Here is a 16320-nt window from a genome sequence, read left to right as displayed (position 1 = left end):
TCCCAAGGATGTAGTTCAGGGTGGTGGGGCCCAACCCCAATGTTATGCTATTCCAGCCAGACTTGAGGCTGAGACCTCTGATGCAGTTATCACAGGTATGGTTTCAGTTTGCAGTAGGGATGCTTCAGTTTTATTTGATCCAGGGTCCACATATTCCTATGTGTCATCTTATTTTGCCCCTTATCTGGTTGTGCCCCGTGATTATTTGAGTACCCTAGTATATGTGTCTACACTGGTGGGTGATTCTATTGTTGTAGTCGTGTATATCATTCGTGTGTGGTTATTATTGGAGGTCTTGAGACTAGCGTAGATCTCCTGCTTCTCGATATGGTTGATTTCGATATTATCTTGGAGATGGATTAGTTATCCCCTTATCATGCTATCTTGTACTGTCATGCTAAGACCGTGACCTTAGCATTGTCGGGGTTGCATTGTTTGGAGTGGTGAGGGACTCCTGATCATTCTACCAGCAGGGTTGTCTCATATCTGAAGGCTTGGCATATGGTTGATAAGGGATGTTTGGCCTATTTGGCGATGTTCGTGATTCTAGTGCTGAGGCTTCTTCTATGGATTATGTGCCCATTATCCGTGAGTTTCCAGAGGTATTTTCTGCAGACTTGTCGGGTATGCCACCCGACAGGGATATTGACTTTTGCATTGATTTGGCTTAGGGCACTCATCCCATTTCTGTCCTACCATATCGTATGGCCTAGCTAGAGTTGAAAGACTTGAAAGAATAGTTATAGGATTTGCTTGATAAAGTCTTTATTAGGCCTAGTGTCTCACCTTGGAGTGCGCCGGTGTTGTTTGTTAAGAAGAATGATGGATCGATGAGGATGTGCATAGATTATCGACAGTTGAATGAAGTCACCATCAAGAACAAGTATCCATTGCTGAGGATTGATGATTTATTTGATCAGCTTCAGGGTGTCAAGGTATTTTCGAAGATTGATTTGAGGTCTGGCTACCATCAGTTGAGTATTAGGGCATCTGATGTCCCTAAGACAGGTTTTTGCACTCGATAGGGGAATTATGAGTTCTTAGTGATGTCATTTGGGTTGACAAATGCCCCAGCAGCTTTCACGGATTTGATGAACCGAGTGTTCAAGCCTTATTTGGATTCCTTCGTGATTGTCTTCATTGATGATATTTTGATCTATTTCCGCAGCTGGGAGGAGCATGAGTAGCATCTTCGAGTCGTTCTCCAGTCTTTGAGGGACAATCAGTTATATGCTAAGTTTTCGAAATGTGAGTTTTGGTTGAGTTCAGTTGCACTATTGGGTCATATTGTATCAACAGAGGGTATTTAGGTGGATCCTAAGAAGATTGTGGCAGTCATGGACTAGCCTAGACCCACATCAACCACAGAGATCCGGAGTTTTTTTGGTTTGGCGGGCTATTACCATCGGTTTGTGAAGGGTTTTTTGTCTATTGTAGCCCTGATGACCAGGTTGACGCAGAAGGGTTCCCAATTCAGGTGGTCGAACGAGTGTGAGGTGAGCTCAAGACAGCTTTGGCTACGACGCCTGTGTTGTTATTTCCCACATATTCAGGGGCATATATAGTGTATTGTGATGCATCTCATATTGGACTTGGTGCGGTGTTGATGCAGAATGGCAAGGTTATTGCATATGCTTCACAATAGTTGAAGATCCACGAGATAAATTATCCAGTTCATGATTTAGAGCTAGCCGCCATTGTTCATGCGCTGAAGATTTGGAGTCATTATTTATATGGCATGTCATGTGAGGTGTTCACGGTTCACAAGAGTTTGCAATACTTGTTCAAGCAGAAGGAGCTAAATTTGAGGCAGAGGTGGTGGTTGGAGCTATTGAAAGACTATGATATCACCATCTTGTATCATCTAGGGTAGGCCAATGTAGTGGCCAATGCTTTGAGTAGGAAATCAGCCAATATGGGTAGCCTTGCGTATATTTCGGTCGGTGAGAGACCGTTTACTTTGGATGTTCAGGCTTTAGCCAATCAGTTCGTGAGGTTAGATGTTTCTGAGCGTAGTCGTGTTCTAGCCTGCACAGTCGCTCGTTCTTCATTATTTGAGCACATCTGATCTCGGCATTATGATGATCCTCATTTTTTTGTCCTTAGGGACATGGTGTAGCACAATGGTGCCAAGTAGGTTACAGTTGGAGATGATGGAGTTTTGAGGATGTAGGGTCATATTGGTGTGCCTAATGTGGATGGACTTCGTGAGTTGATTCTAGAGGAGGCCTATAATTCCCGGTACTCTATTCATCCGAGCGCCGCTAAGATGTATCAGAATTTGCGGCAACATTATTGGTGGAGGAGGATGAAGAAGGATATTGTTGCGTATGTAGCTCGGTGTTTGAGTTGTCAGTAGGTAAAGTACGAGCATCAAAGACCTGGTGGTTTATTTCAGAAGATCAAGATTCCTGAGTGGAAGTAGGAGCGTATCACTATAGATTTCGTTGTTGGACTCCCACGGACTCAGAGGATGTTTGATGCAGTATGGTTTATTGTGGATAGGATGACCAAGTTAGTGCATTTCATTCCTATGGCAAATTCCTATTCTTCAGAGCGATTGGCTTAGATCTATATTTGGGAGATTGTTCTTTCTCATGGTGCACCTGTGTCTATCATTTTTGACCGAGGTACACAGTTTACCTCGCATTTTTGGAGGGTAGTACAGCGTGAGTTGGGTACACGGGTCGAGTTGAGCATAGCATTTCATCCTCAGATGGATGGACAGTCCGAGCGTACTATTCATATTTTAGAGGCTATGCTCCGAGCATATGTTATTGACTTTGGAGGTTCTTGGGATCAGTTCTTTCCATTAGCAGAGTTTGCGTAAACAACAGTTATCAGTCGAGCATTCAGATGGATCTCTATGGGGCATTATATGGTAGGCAGTGCCGGTCACCGGTTGGATAGTTTGAGCTGGGAGAGGCTCGGTTTTTGGGTACAGACTTAGTATAGGATGCCTTGGATAAGGTTAAGATTATTCAGGATAGGCTTCGTACAACTCAGTCCAGGCAAAAGAGTTATGTCGATCGCAAGGTTCATAATGTGGCATTCATGGTCGGAGAGCGAGTGTTCTTCGGGTGTCGCCCATGAAGGGCGTGATGAGATTTGGGAAGAAGGGCAAGCTAAGGCCCAGATTTATCGATCCTTTTAAGATTCTTGATAGAGTAGGAGAGGTGGCTTACAGACTTGTGTTGCCACCGAGTTTATCAGTTGTGCATCCAGTATTTCATGTGTCCATGCTTCAGAAGTATCACGGCGATCTATCCCACGTGTTTGACTTCAGCACTGTCTAGTTGGACAAGTACTTGACCTTTGAGGAGGAGCTGGTAGCTATTCTAGACCGGCAAGTTTGTCAGTTGAGGTCGAAGAGTTATCCTTCAGTTCATGTTCAGTGGAGAGGTCAGCCTATCGAGGCAGCTACCTAGGAGTCCGAGTCCGATAAGCGGAGCCGATATCCCCATCTTTTCCCCGACTCAGGTACATTTCTATGTTCATCACTTGTTTTACAAGTCAAATCAGTGTTCTGAGGCCTTAAAAACCTCCTTTTATCTCATCTCGATTTGAGTGCGCAATCTGGGCATATATCTGCAAAGCCTTTATGTGGAAATTTGAGAAAAATGCTAATTTTTCCTTTAAAATTGAATTTAAGTTGACTTCGGTCAATATTTTGGGTAAACGGACCCGGACCCGTAATTCAACGGTCCTGAAGAGTCCGTAGGAAAATATGGGAATTGGGCGTATGCCCGGAATTGAATTCCGAGGTCCCAAGCCCGAGAAATGAATTTTTTAAAGAAATTGTTTAACTGAAAATATAAGAGTTTATGGAAATTTAAAGATGTTTGAATTTGATGGTATCGAGCTCGTATTTTGGTTCCGGAGACCGATACAGGTTTAATATTGTATTTAAGTTGTGCCTGTAAATTTTGGTAAGAAATGGAATTCATATGACGTGAATCGGACCCTCGGTTGTGAAATGGAAACTTTAAGAGTTCTTGAGATTTTTTTTTATTTTGATGCTAAACTCGTAGTTCTAGGTGTTATTATGGCTATTTGATCGCACGAATAAGACCGTATGATATTTTTAGACTTGTGTGCATGTTTGGTTTGGAGCTCCGAGGGCTCGGGTGAGTTTCCGATAGGTGTCAGGATGTTTTGGACTTAGGAACTTCTATTGTTTTGCTGCTTCTGATATACTGATAATTTGTTCTTTGCGTTCGCGATTCAGCTCATGCGAACGCGAAGTACAAGCTGGGCTGGGGAGGGGTTTCTTCTACGCGAACGCGAGGTCTTGGTCGTGAACGAGGAGCACTGGGGGGATTTCTCTTCGTGAACGCGACTGGCCACACGTGAACGCGTAGTGTAATAGAGGTGGCTGGGGGAGACCTTGAGTTGTTCTTCGCGAATGCGTCCCAGGCCCACGACCGCGATGGTCATGGGGGATAGACCAGCGCGAGCAGCTCATCGTGAACGCGTACGCCTTTCTGGCCATAAGCAACGCGAACGCGATAGACCCTTCGCGAACGCGACAAACCCTTCGCGACCGTGAAGAAGGTCTGTCCAGTGAGTAAAAACAGAACCTAGGTCGGGATTTCTTCAAAGTTTCATATTTGCTTCCCTAAAATCCGACCTTGGGCGATTTTTGAAGAGACATTTCAACACCAAATCATAGGTATGTGTTCTTAAACCCATTTCTTTCATTTTCCATCAACATCCATTAGATTTCTATGCCTAAATCTTATTCTTTAAGGGTAGAAATTAGGAATTTTAAGAGAATTGGGGATTTTACAAATTTGGGGATTTAGATCTCGATTTGGGGTCGATTCCGAAATTAATTGCTTATTTGGGCTCGTTGGTGAATGTGTGAACGAGTTTTGGCTCGAATCTCGAGTTTTGACCAAGCGGGCTTGGGGTCGGGTTTTGACTTTTTGGAAGAATGTTGGGAAATCTATAATTTTTCATTTGAGTTGGTTTCTTTGGCTTCAATTAATGTTAATAAGTAAATATGAAGTAGAAGTGGAATCAAAAGGGAAAGCGATATTTGAGGCTTGAGTTTGGCTGTGGAATTCGAGGTAAGTGTTTGGCCTAACCTTAGCTTGAGGGAATAGGTGTTGTATCTTATTTGCTATGTGTTAGTGTCGAGTACGACGTATATGTGAGGTGACGAGTATCTATACATTGGTGTTAAGCATTGCCCGTGAGTCTTATATTAAGATTGTTGTGATTTTATTATGTATTGTTCATGCTTAAATTAATGATTAGCACTGTGGAACAAGCCTTATGATAAATTCTTGGAAATTGACCATTGTCGAGTATTGGCTCAAGTTGAGGTTTATTTTGTGAAGTAATTGTTAAAACAAGATGGGTTATAGCTGATTTCCTTGTCGGGATGATATTGTTTCTATTGTTGACTCCCTTGCCGGGACGGTATTGTTTCTATTGTTGACTCCCTTGCTAGGACGTTATTATTCCTATTGTTTGGGTGAGGAGGAGTGTAAATCACGAAGGGTTATGCCGTGCATGATATTGATAGTGAGAGTTAATGCACGAAGGGTGATGTCATGCCGATATTATGAGTGTTAATGCACGAAGGGTGATGTCGTGCCATATTAATGAAATTAAAAGCACGGAGGGTGATATCGTGCCATGATTATGAGAGAGTAAAAGCACGAAGGGTGATGTCGTGTCGTTTCTGTTGATTTCTATAGTGAGGACGAGAGTAGAAGCACGAAGGGTGATGTCGTGCACTTGTTACTGTGTTATTATTTCCGTTGCTTCAAGTTTGATATTTACTTTGTCGCTTAACTTTATTATTGTCATAACCTGATACCCCCCTTAGCATGTTTCCCCTTTTTCCATCTTAGTTTGTTTAATTCTTGCTATTGTTGCTTCTCGTATATGATTTAATTGCACATGTTTATATGGTTGTCGTGTCTTAGCCTCGTCACAACTTCGTCCAGGTTAGGCTCAACACTTACCAGTACATGAGGTCGGTTGTATTCATACTACACTCTGCACTCTTTTGTGCAGGTCCCGGTGCTGGACCCTATGGATCGTAATTCGAGGTTGCTGCCTTCAGTCCAGTGGAGACCCGAGGTAGTCCTGCAGGTGTCTGCAGGCCTTGGCGTCCCCTTCTATCATATTTCCTTCTGTTTTATCTATTTCTGAGACAGATTTGTATTTTCTTGTTCAAACCACTGTTTGTAGTATTCGTAGACAGTCTGTGACATTGTGACACCAATTCTAGGTGGAGTTATATTATGGATTTCATATTAGTATTCAGTTAGATTGTTAAATTCCATTCTTATGCATTTTATTCCGCTGTTTATGTTATGTTAACTTGTAAATTGCTAAAATATAAAGTAAAAAGGTAAACAAATCACTAATGTTGGCTTGCCTAGCGGGTTCAATGTTAGGCGACATCACGATCCCAACGGTAGGAAATTCAGGTCGTGACAGAGGGAAATATGCAGAGCTACGCAATCGCGGGTAGTATTACGCGAACGCGAAGAAGGAAATTGAGGCGATCAGCAGGGACGCTTCGCGAACGTGAAAGGAGGTTCGCAATCGCGAAGAAGGACATTAGACACCAGAACCAACCGTTCAAAAATAAGGGAAAATGACCCGTAGCCCACCCGAAACACACCCAAGGCCCCCGGGACCCTGTCTAAACACACAAACAAGTTCTATAACGTAATACGGACTCACTTGCTTGAGATCTCAAATCACATCAAACAACATCGAAAATGCAAATCATGTCATGAATCGAACTATGAACTTCCAAATCTTCCAACTTCTAAAATTCGCGTCGAAACCTATCAAATCAACCCAAAACGACGACAAACTTTGCAGACAAGTCCCAAATGACAAGACAAAGATTTTTCAACTCTCGGAATTGCATTCTGACCCCGATATCACAAAAGTCAACTATGGGTCAAACTTCTCCATTTTCCAAACTTTAACTTTTCCAACTTTTGCCGAAATGCCTCAAGTTACCCTACGAACCTCCAAATCCAAATCCGGATGCACGACTAAGTCCAAAATCACCATATGAATTTGTTGACATCATTCAAAAATCATTTCAAAGCCGTTTACACAAAAGTCAAATTCCGGTCAAATTCTCACCACTTAAGCTTCCAAAACTAGATTCCTTCTTCCAATTCAACTCTGAATCATGCTATAACTGAATTCAACCACGCACGCAAGTCTATACACATAATATGATTCTTCTCAAGACCTTATGTCGGTGAGCGGAACTTAAATTCCCAAAACTACATGTTGAGTCGTTATATACACATACCTCTGTTACTATTGAAAGTAACTCTGAATGCTTATATTTCTCTTCCTTAATTATAAATACTGATAATCTTCACTAACTGGGTACCTCATGCCCTTCTTCACCTTGCTTCTTTTACTTGTTGAAACTTGTATCTACATTCTGATTCTCTCGTTGCTTTTTACCATATGGGTCAATATATATTCATTCCTTAGGGCTCTTTAACAGGAATCTTACACATCTTGGTACACACATGATCTACTAAAGACCTTGAATTTACTCATCATAAGCATGATTTAAAATCGAGTTCCTCTTACTCAATGCTTCCACTACCACATTCAATCTACCAACTGTATTTTTAGATGTAGGTATCGTTCTATTATGAATAAAGTAGAATTTAGGAGTTTGAATTATGCCAACTGAGCTCTACCACATGATCTAAAGTAAGAAGAAAGAGTGACAGTCATAAATGCCATGTAGCCTTCTGTTTATAAGTGTGGTGCACAACACACCCATAAACAAGACTCTACTAGACACGGCTTGTAGACTCCCTAAGAGAGAACTACTCTGATATCACTCTTGTCACGACACAAACTGAAGGGCCGCGATGGGCACCCGGTGCCTTACTCAACCTAGTACCAACGTAACATATCTTTCTTATCATACAATCATAGGTACATGAGCCGGAAAGGCTGTCATGAGATAACCAGAAGACCGACCCAACATGATATGCAAACTTATACATGTGACATACGGGCCTATAAGGCCGACATGATCATTTGTACTACAAAACATAGGCCGACAAGGTCATACAAGTATCCATATACATGACATCTATCTACAAGCCTCTAAGAGTACATAAACGTCATAAAGGTCGGAACAGGGCCTCGCCATACCAATCAATACATATCCAAAGTATATTGACCAAATAAGCAACTCCGGAGCAAGTGGAGTGCACCAACATCTTCCGCTGAGCTGATAGCCTACTAGGAGGACTGTCAACCTATCTATCGGGACCTACGGGCATGAAACGCAGCATCCCTAGACAAAAAGGATATTAGTACGAATAAAGTACTGAGTATGTAAGGCAGAAAAGCATAAATAAGAACGGTAATGTAAAGAGATATATAGAAGATACACTCTATATCATCTAATTTCCTCTGAGGATGACTGGCATGAAACAGATGATGCATATATATATACATAACTTTTAAAAACATACACCTCCGTGGGCATCATCATCATCATATTGTACCCGGCCTTGAAGAGGACTCGGTAAAAACATACCTGGCCATCATAAGGCTCGGTAGAATCGTGCCTGACCATATGGAGTTCGGTAAACCCAACTGATCAGTGGTTGCACAATAGGTTCCGTACCCGGCTGACTATAGCGCAGCTCGGTAGAGTAAAACAGATACATATATATATACTGCATGTTGCACTCATGGGATCACGTTCTAAATCTTTCGGAGTGATGTATGGTCATCGCACCTTCGATCAACATTATGAACATCCATACCATCAATATGAACCTCATATGATTCAAGGATCATACATACTTGCTTAGACTAACTTTATAAGGAAAGAACAACATTAATAACCTTAGTTGCTAGGAGTAGATCCGTTATGAAATAACATATCGTTTACATTCATTTCACTTAGATCATGCCAAAAAAAAGAAGGAAGTGCCTTAACATACCTTTGCAATCTTCTCTCCAGTCGTCAACAAAGCTCAATATGATCTTTTTATGTCTACAATGACTACATCGGCTTCGTCGTCATCACATAAACATTTTAACTCTCATATTTTGAAACTAATATTCTATAAGAAAACAGACAACATCTCCCCTGTTTTTACTACATCTCATAAGTTACTAAAAGTCAACAAAACAGCCCAAACAACAACTAGTAGCTATATGGAACACAAACAACACAATAACATGCCGAGCGGCAAGCTCAATTCATGTTTAGTAACACTATATTTTGAACCCTTTCCCTCTTCTTTATATTCAGTAAATTGTTGATAATAACAACCCAACATACTCAGGTTATTCCATAAATTTTTCATCCATGAAACGCTGCAACACCACCTCCCAAACAGTCCAACAATCAACAACATTATTAACAAGCTTTTCGATCGATATCTCACAAGTTCTAGCTTCAACGATTTAGTTGTAACTTGGATAAGCTTAAATACATGTAGAGTAAGAGGTTCATTAACTTTAAATAGAAATAAAAACTCCAATTTGAGCTTAGAACAACACGAAATCTCCTTCCAATGCAACCACTTGAACAAAGAAGCGAAACTAACAATCAATTCGGGGTTTTCAGCACTAGAATCACTTCGGAAGACTTGAAATCACCTAGGGTTGATATTAAAAACATGAGCAAGTATTTTACAGAACATAAAACAACCTTCTAGACGGGCCGGAACCACCCAAAAATAAGCAACAACAAAAAGAACAAGAAACTTACTAGCGCGGCGGGATTTCCGACACTTGATTTGTATTGTTTGCCCTTTGTTTGGATCTTGGATCATGAGAGAACCTTGAGAGAGTGTTTTTAGGTGTCTAGAGTTTGAAGATACTGAAAAAGAATGAGTTAAAACAGGGTTGAGGCATCTTATATATATATATATCAACTGCCTATGTGGGGCCCATAGAGAATTGTTTGGCGCAATCTTGCAAAAACAAAAATATCTCTCTACTCTGATGTCGTATTGACGAACTGTTTAATGCGTTGGAAACTAGACTCATAGAGCTTCAATATGATATGTGGATAATCCCGTAATTCCAAGTTTATTGGGGGAAAAGCATAGCTACGTTTGACCTAATTTCAGCATATTTATGAATATAACTTGTGATGATCTTTGCCAACTGTTGTTCCACAACTCGCTTGACTTCAAAACGTAACACACGACTATCATACGAATAAAATAACTCATAACATAACTTCCTTATCATGTTAAGCACCCTAGTCTCACCCCAAAAGTACATGTTATAACATTCTTATCATGTTAAGCACCCTAGTCTCACCCCAAAAGTACATGTTATAACATTCCAAACTTGTTGACTTTTGACGAAACTTATTTTCTTCAATTCGTTTAGCGTCTAAGCTTTCCAACCCTCTTGGTACTTGTTATTCACGATCTTAAATATTTGTAACCTCTAAAGTAACACGAGTAACTTACTTTATGTACTTTCAAAGCCGATCTCATTTCTGATCTTACATCAATTGACTTACGATGTACTTTCACGTAGGAAAATATGGGGTGTAACTATATATATATATATATATATTCTGTTATATATAAATGTCTAAGGGTGTACGAACACAGCATCCCGCTATTGTACAAAAGGCTATATAAATTGTACGTTGAAGTTGGCCCAATTTCATTGGTATAATTCTTTTCCAGTTTGCACGTGTCTTATAGTATTTTTTCCATCATACCACGTGTGCTCTCACCTACTTCAATCTCTTCCATTTCCTCTCCAGTTTCATTTCAATCTATTTCTCACAGGCTCTCTTAATTCATGTACCCATATAGTAAAATCCAAAATCAACACTCCCTCGGACCGTCACTCATCATAGCTGACACTCTATTCATTTATTTTGCTCAAAGTGAGAAAGAAAGTGATATTGGAGTTGAGAAACCCACCAGAAGAGAGTAGATTCACTTCAGAGCTGTGAAGGAGAAAGAGAACTGCATATGAATTGAAGCAGGAACTCAAATCGTATGAAACACTGAATTTTGAGCATTACAGGGATAAAAAAGATAGTGATTGCTGTGTGTAGTGGTACACGTGTTTGCTGGTTATAAAAACAACAGTATACGTGTCAATAGGCAAAAAGGCAAAGAAGCCAAGATCCAATAAAATAGGCTTATATATATCACTTCAAAGCAATATTTGTGTTGTGACATTTATTACAAAGATCTTTCTCCTGCATTCTCAGCCCTTTTGCTAAAGCTACTTCTCTATCATATCATAGGCAGATGGGCGCAGAGCCGATGGAGTAGATAGTAAAAACAATTAAAGTGAAGATAATAACTATGAGGTGAGAAAAAAAGTACAGTGAATATCTTATATGTACTCTATATTTACATACAACAATACAATTTAATCATACGAGTTACTACTATAAGTTAAAAGTATCGCTTAACGATAATTGATATATAAGACACATGCCTTATATTAAATTTTCTTGATCAAAACACCGAGTGCACATATATGTGTAACTTAATTGATAATCACATGCGGGGCGGATCTAGTAGCTGACATACGAGTTCGGCCGGCGTTTTGTGTTCATACTGTGTATTTTTATTAAATAATTTATTAATATATATAAAAATTAAATTCAAAATTCAGTTATTAACATAATATCGCTATTTTAAAATTTAGAAACCATAAAATTTAAATTCTATTTCCAGCGCTGATCACATGTCCTCACTAAACACTATTTACGTAAGTTGCTTCAGAAGTTAATTGACTGGCATAAAAGAAAAGGCAACATGTGAAGCATAACTGTCACGACCCGAAATTCTCACCCTCGGGAGTCGTGATTGCGCCTACTCGTAGAAGCTAGGCAATCCATGAACTTTGAAATCATTAACTCTTTCGTTTTAATTCATTTTTAACCAATTAAATTAACAATGAATAAGCATTTAAATGACAGCGGAAAATAAAATTTAGCGGAAGTCTTAAATAAATATGAAACCAAAATATCTAGAAACCAATACATGTCTCTACCCAAAATCTGGTGTCACAACATCTACGGACTATTAAGAGTGCTACATACAACAGTTTGAAAGAAAGAGAATATTGTTTGTCTCGAATACATGAGATAACAAAACACAAAATAGGATAGAGGAGACGCCGGGCCTACGGACGCCTGCAAGGCTATCTCGGTGGACTAAAGGCTGGCTCCCGATCTACTGCTGCGCACCAAATGCTGCTCCGGTATCTGCACATAAGTACAGAGTGCAGCATCAGCATAACCGACCCCATGTGCTGGTAAGTGTCTGGCCTAACCCCGGCGAGGTAGTGACGAGGCTAGAACCAGACTCCAGATAAACCTGTGCAGTTATATAATATATGGCGGAAAAATAAATAGGAAATAACAGTTTAAAAGGGAGGGGGTACATGCTTCGGGGAAATGTATCAACCTAACAGAAACCGAACAGATATATGAAAGAACAGTACAATATCTACAACAATGTAATAATACTACTATTGCGGCGCACAACCCGATCCTGTATTATTTAACATTGTTGCGGCGTGCAACCCGATCCATATATACATATAGCTGTTGCAACGTGCAACCCAATCCAAATATAATAATTGTTGCGGCGTGCAACCCGATCCAATATAATAGTTGTTGCGGCGTGCAACCCGAGCCAATATAATAGTTGTTGCGGCGTGCAACCCGATCCAATATAATATCTGTTGCGGCGCGCAACGCGTTCCAAATATACAGCTTAAAATGATCATAACAACAGTCCCGGCAAGGGATCAAAATAAACTATGCTATTCCGGCAAGGGAACTCAACAGTACAAGTATATACATCCCAGAAAGGGAGAATCAGCTATAACCAATCTTAACTCAACTCCTACTCGTCTCAATTACCACCATTTCTCAATCATAAGTAGATTCCACGATAAATAAACCAAGTCGTTGCTCAATATAAAGGATTTACTCACTATTTCAACCATAGTAACATTCGGGAATACAACAAGTATCAATTTAAGACGCACGATCATGCTTGACACCAACGTATAGATACTCGTCACCATGCCTATACGTCGTACTCAACAAGAAGAAAATAGCAAATAGGACTCAACTCCTAATCTCTCAAGCTAAGGTTAGACCGAACACTTACCTCGTTGCCTCGAACACAACTCAAGTTTCAACTATAGCTTTACCCCTTGATTCCACTGCCAATTCGCTCGTATCTAGCCACAAGTTACTTAATTGCATCAATAAACGCTAAATGAATTAATTTGAACACATGAAAATGAGTTTTCCAAAGTTTTACCCAAAAAGTCAAAATCATCCCCAGGCCCACGTGGTCAAAACCCGAGGTTCAAACCAAAACCCGATTAGCCATTCCCCCACGAACTCAAATATATAATTTATTTTGAAATCGGACCTCAAATCGAGGTCCAAATCCCCAATTTTTGAAAAATCTAGGTTCTACCCAAAACACCCAATTTCCCCCATGAAAATCATTGATTTGAAGTTGAAATCATGTTAAAAGATGTTAATGTTTGAAGAAAACTAGTTAAAAATAACTTACAATTGATTTGGAGAAGAAAGGTTGTTTGAAAAATCGCCTCTTATGTTTTTGGGGTTTTGAAAAGTGAAAAATGACTGAAAATCCCGTCTATTTATACCCCTCTCCGACCCCCTGTGCGGACCGCACAAAATGGACTATGGCCGCACAGGCCTTCCTGAGGGTACTGCGGTCCAGTGCCCTGTGCGGACCGCACAAGTCGACTGCGGCCGCACAACAACGCCCTGTGCGGATCGCACAAAGTCAACTGCGTCCGCACAGCTTCCATCGCGCACCGCACAAGGTCGACCGCGGACCGCACTGGTGGGTTCAGAGACCTGCAACTTCTGGTTTTAAGCCTAAAACATCCTGAAACTCACCCGAGCCCTCGAAACTCCAAACCAAGTGTGCATACTAACTCAAAAACATCATATGGACCTACTCGTGCGATTACCTCATCAAAATAACATGTAAAATCATGAATTGAACCTCAAAACTTAACATTATGATCAAGAATTCTCAAAGTCCATAACTCCTCAATCGGAAGTCCAATTCACGTCAAATAAACTCCGGTTTTCACCAAATTTCATAGAAATGTCTTAAATCATATATAAGACCTATACCGGGCACCGAAACCAAAATACAGGCCTGATACCATCATGTTCTAAGCAAATTTCATTTCAATTTTCCTTAAACAGTTTCAGAAAATTATTTCTTTTTAAAATTCATTTCTCGAGCTTGGGACCTCGGAATTTGATTCCGAGCATACGCTCAAGTCCCATATTTTCCTACGGACCCTCCGGGATCGTCAAATCACGGGTCCGGGTCCGTTTACCCAAAACGTTGACCGAATTCAAATTAACTCATTTTATAACCAAATTTTATCATTTTCACAGAATTTCATATTTAAGCTTTCCGACTACGTGTTCGGACTGTGCATGCAAATTGAGGTGACTCTAAATGAGGTTTTCAAGGCCTCAGACCACGAAATTTAATTTAAAGCAAGTGATGACCTTTTAGGTCATCACATTCTCCACCTCTAAAACAACTGTTCATTCTCGAACGGACAGAAGAAGGAAGTACCAAAGTCGGGGAAAAGATGGGGATAACGGCTCCGCATGTCGGACTCGGACTCCCAGGTCGATGCCTCAGGAGGCTAACCTCTCCACTGAAACACGAACGGAAGGAAAACTCTTCGACCTCAACTGACGAACCTGCCGGTCTAGAATGGCTACCGGCTCTTCCTCATAAGACAAGTCCTTGTCCAACTGGACAGTGCTGAAATCTAACACGTGGGATGGATCGCCGTGATACTTCCGAAGCATGGACACATGAAACACTGGATGCACGGTTGATAAGCTCGGCAGCAATGCAGGTCTATAAGCCACATCTCCCACTCGATGAAGAATCTCAAACGGACCAATAAACTTAGGGCTAAGCTTGCCCTTTTTCCCAAATCTCATCACGCCCTTCATAGGCGATACTCGAAGCAACAACCGCTCACCAACCATAAAAGCCACATCTTGAACCTTGCGGTCTGCATAATTCTTTTGCCTGGACTGAGCTGTACAAAGCCTATCCTGAATGATCCTGACCTTGTCCAAGGCCTCCTGAACCAGATCCATACCAAACAACTGAGCCTTCCCCGGCTCAAACCATCCAACCAGAGACCGACACCGCCTACCATATAAAGCCTTATAAGGAGCCATCTGGATACTCAACTGGTAGCTGTTGTTGTAAGCAAACTCTGCTAAAGGCAAGAACTGATCCCACGAACCTCAAAAGTCGATGACACAAGCTAACATCATATCCTCCAAACTCTGAATAGTCTGCTCGGACTGCCCATCCATCTGCAGATGAAATGTTGTACTCAACTCAACCTAGGTGCCTAACTCTCACTGAACTGCTCTCCAGAAACATGAGCGTACCTTGGTCCGAAATGATAGATATAGGCACACCATGAAGACGAACAATCTCCCGGATATAGATCTCAGCTAACCTCTTGGATGAATAAGAGACTGCCACAAGAATGAAATGCGCTGACTTGGTCAGCCTATCAATAATGACCCAAACTGCGTCGAATTTCCTCCGAGTCTGCGGGAGTCCAACAACGTGATCCGCTCCTACTTCCACTCGGGAAGCTCAACCCTCTGAAACAATCCACCCGGCCTCTGATGCTCATACTTAACCTGCTGACAGTTCAAACACCGAGCCACATATGCAACAATGTCCTTCTTCATTCTACGCCACCAATAATGCTGCCGCAGATCCTAATACATCTTCGCGACACCCGGATGAATAGAGTATCTGGAGCTATGGGCCTCCTCTAAAATTAACTCTCGAAGCCCATCTACACTAGGCACACAAACTCGACCCTGCAATCTCAAAACTCCATCATCATCTAAGGTAACCTGCTTGGCACGTCCACGCTGCACCGTGTCTCTAAGGACACATAAATGGGGATCATCAAACTGCCAATCACGAATACACTCCAATAAGGAAGAACGTGCGACCGTGCATGCTAATTGTTACGCGGCGCCTTCCTGAGATTCCTTGGAAGGGCGACGTAAGGCTAAGCAACTGATGTCAGTGCAGTTGCTGTCCGCCAACTGAGGTCCCCTCCGTACGCTAGACTAGATTGTCAGTGCCGTATGGGAAAACCAATGTCAAGAGAAATTGAGAGAACATGAATGAGAATTGAGAATGAAAGAAAGCTTGATTGCATTAATGAAAGCTATTACAGAAAGGAAATGCGGTGTCGAGGGGGAGAGAC

Source organism: Nicotiana tabacum, chromosome 11, assembly GCF_000715075.1.
Source record: "Nicotiana tabacum cultivar K326 chromosome 11, ASM71507v2, whole genome shotgun sequence".
In the NCBI taxonomy this organism is placed as follows: Eukaryota; Viridiplantae; Streptophyta; class Magnoliopsida; order Solanales; family Solanaceae; genus Nicotiana; species Nicotiana tabacum.
The sequence above is the reverse complement of the archived record's forward strand: the minus strand, read 5'-3'. Positions refer to the sequence as shown.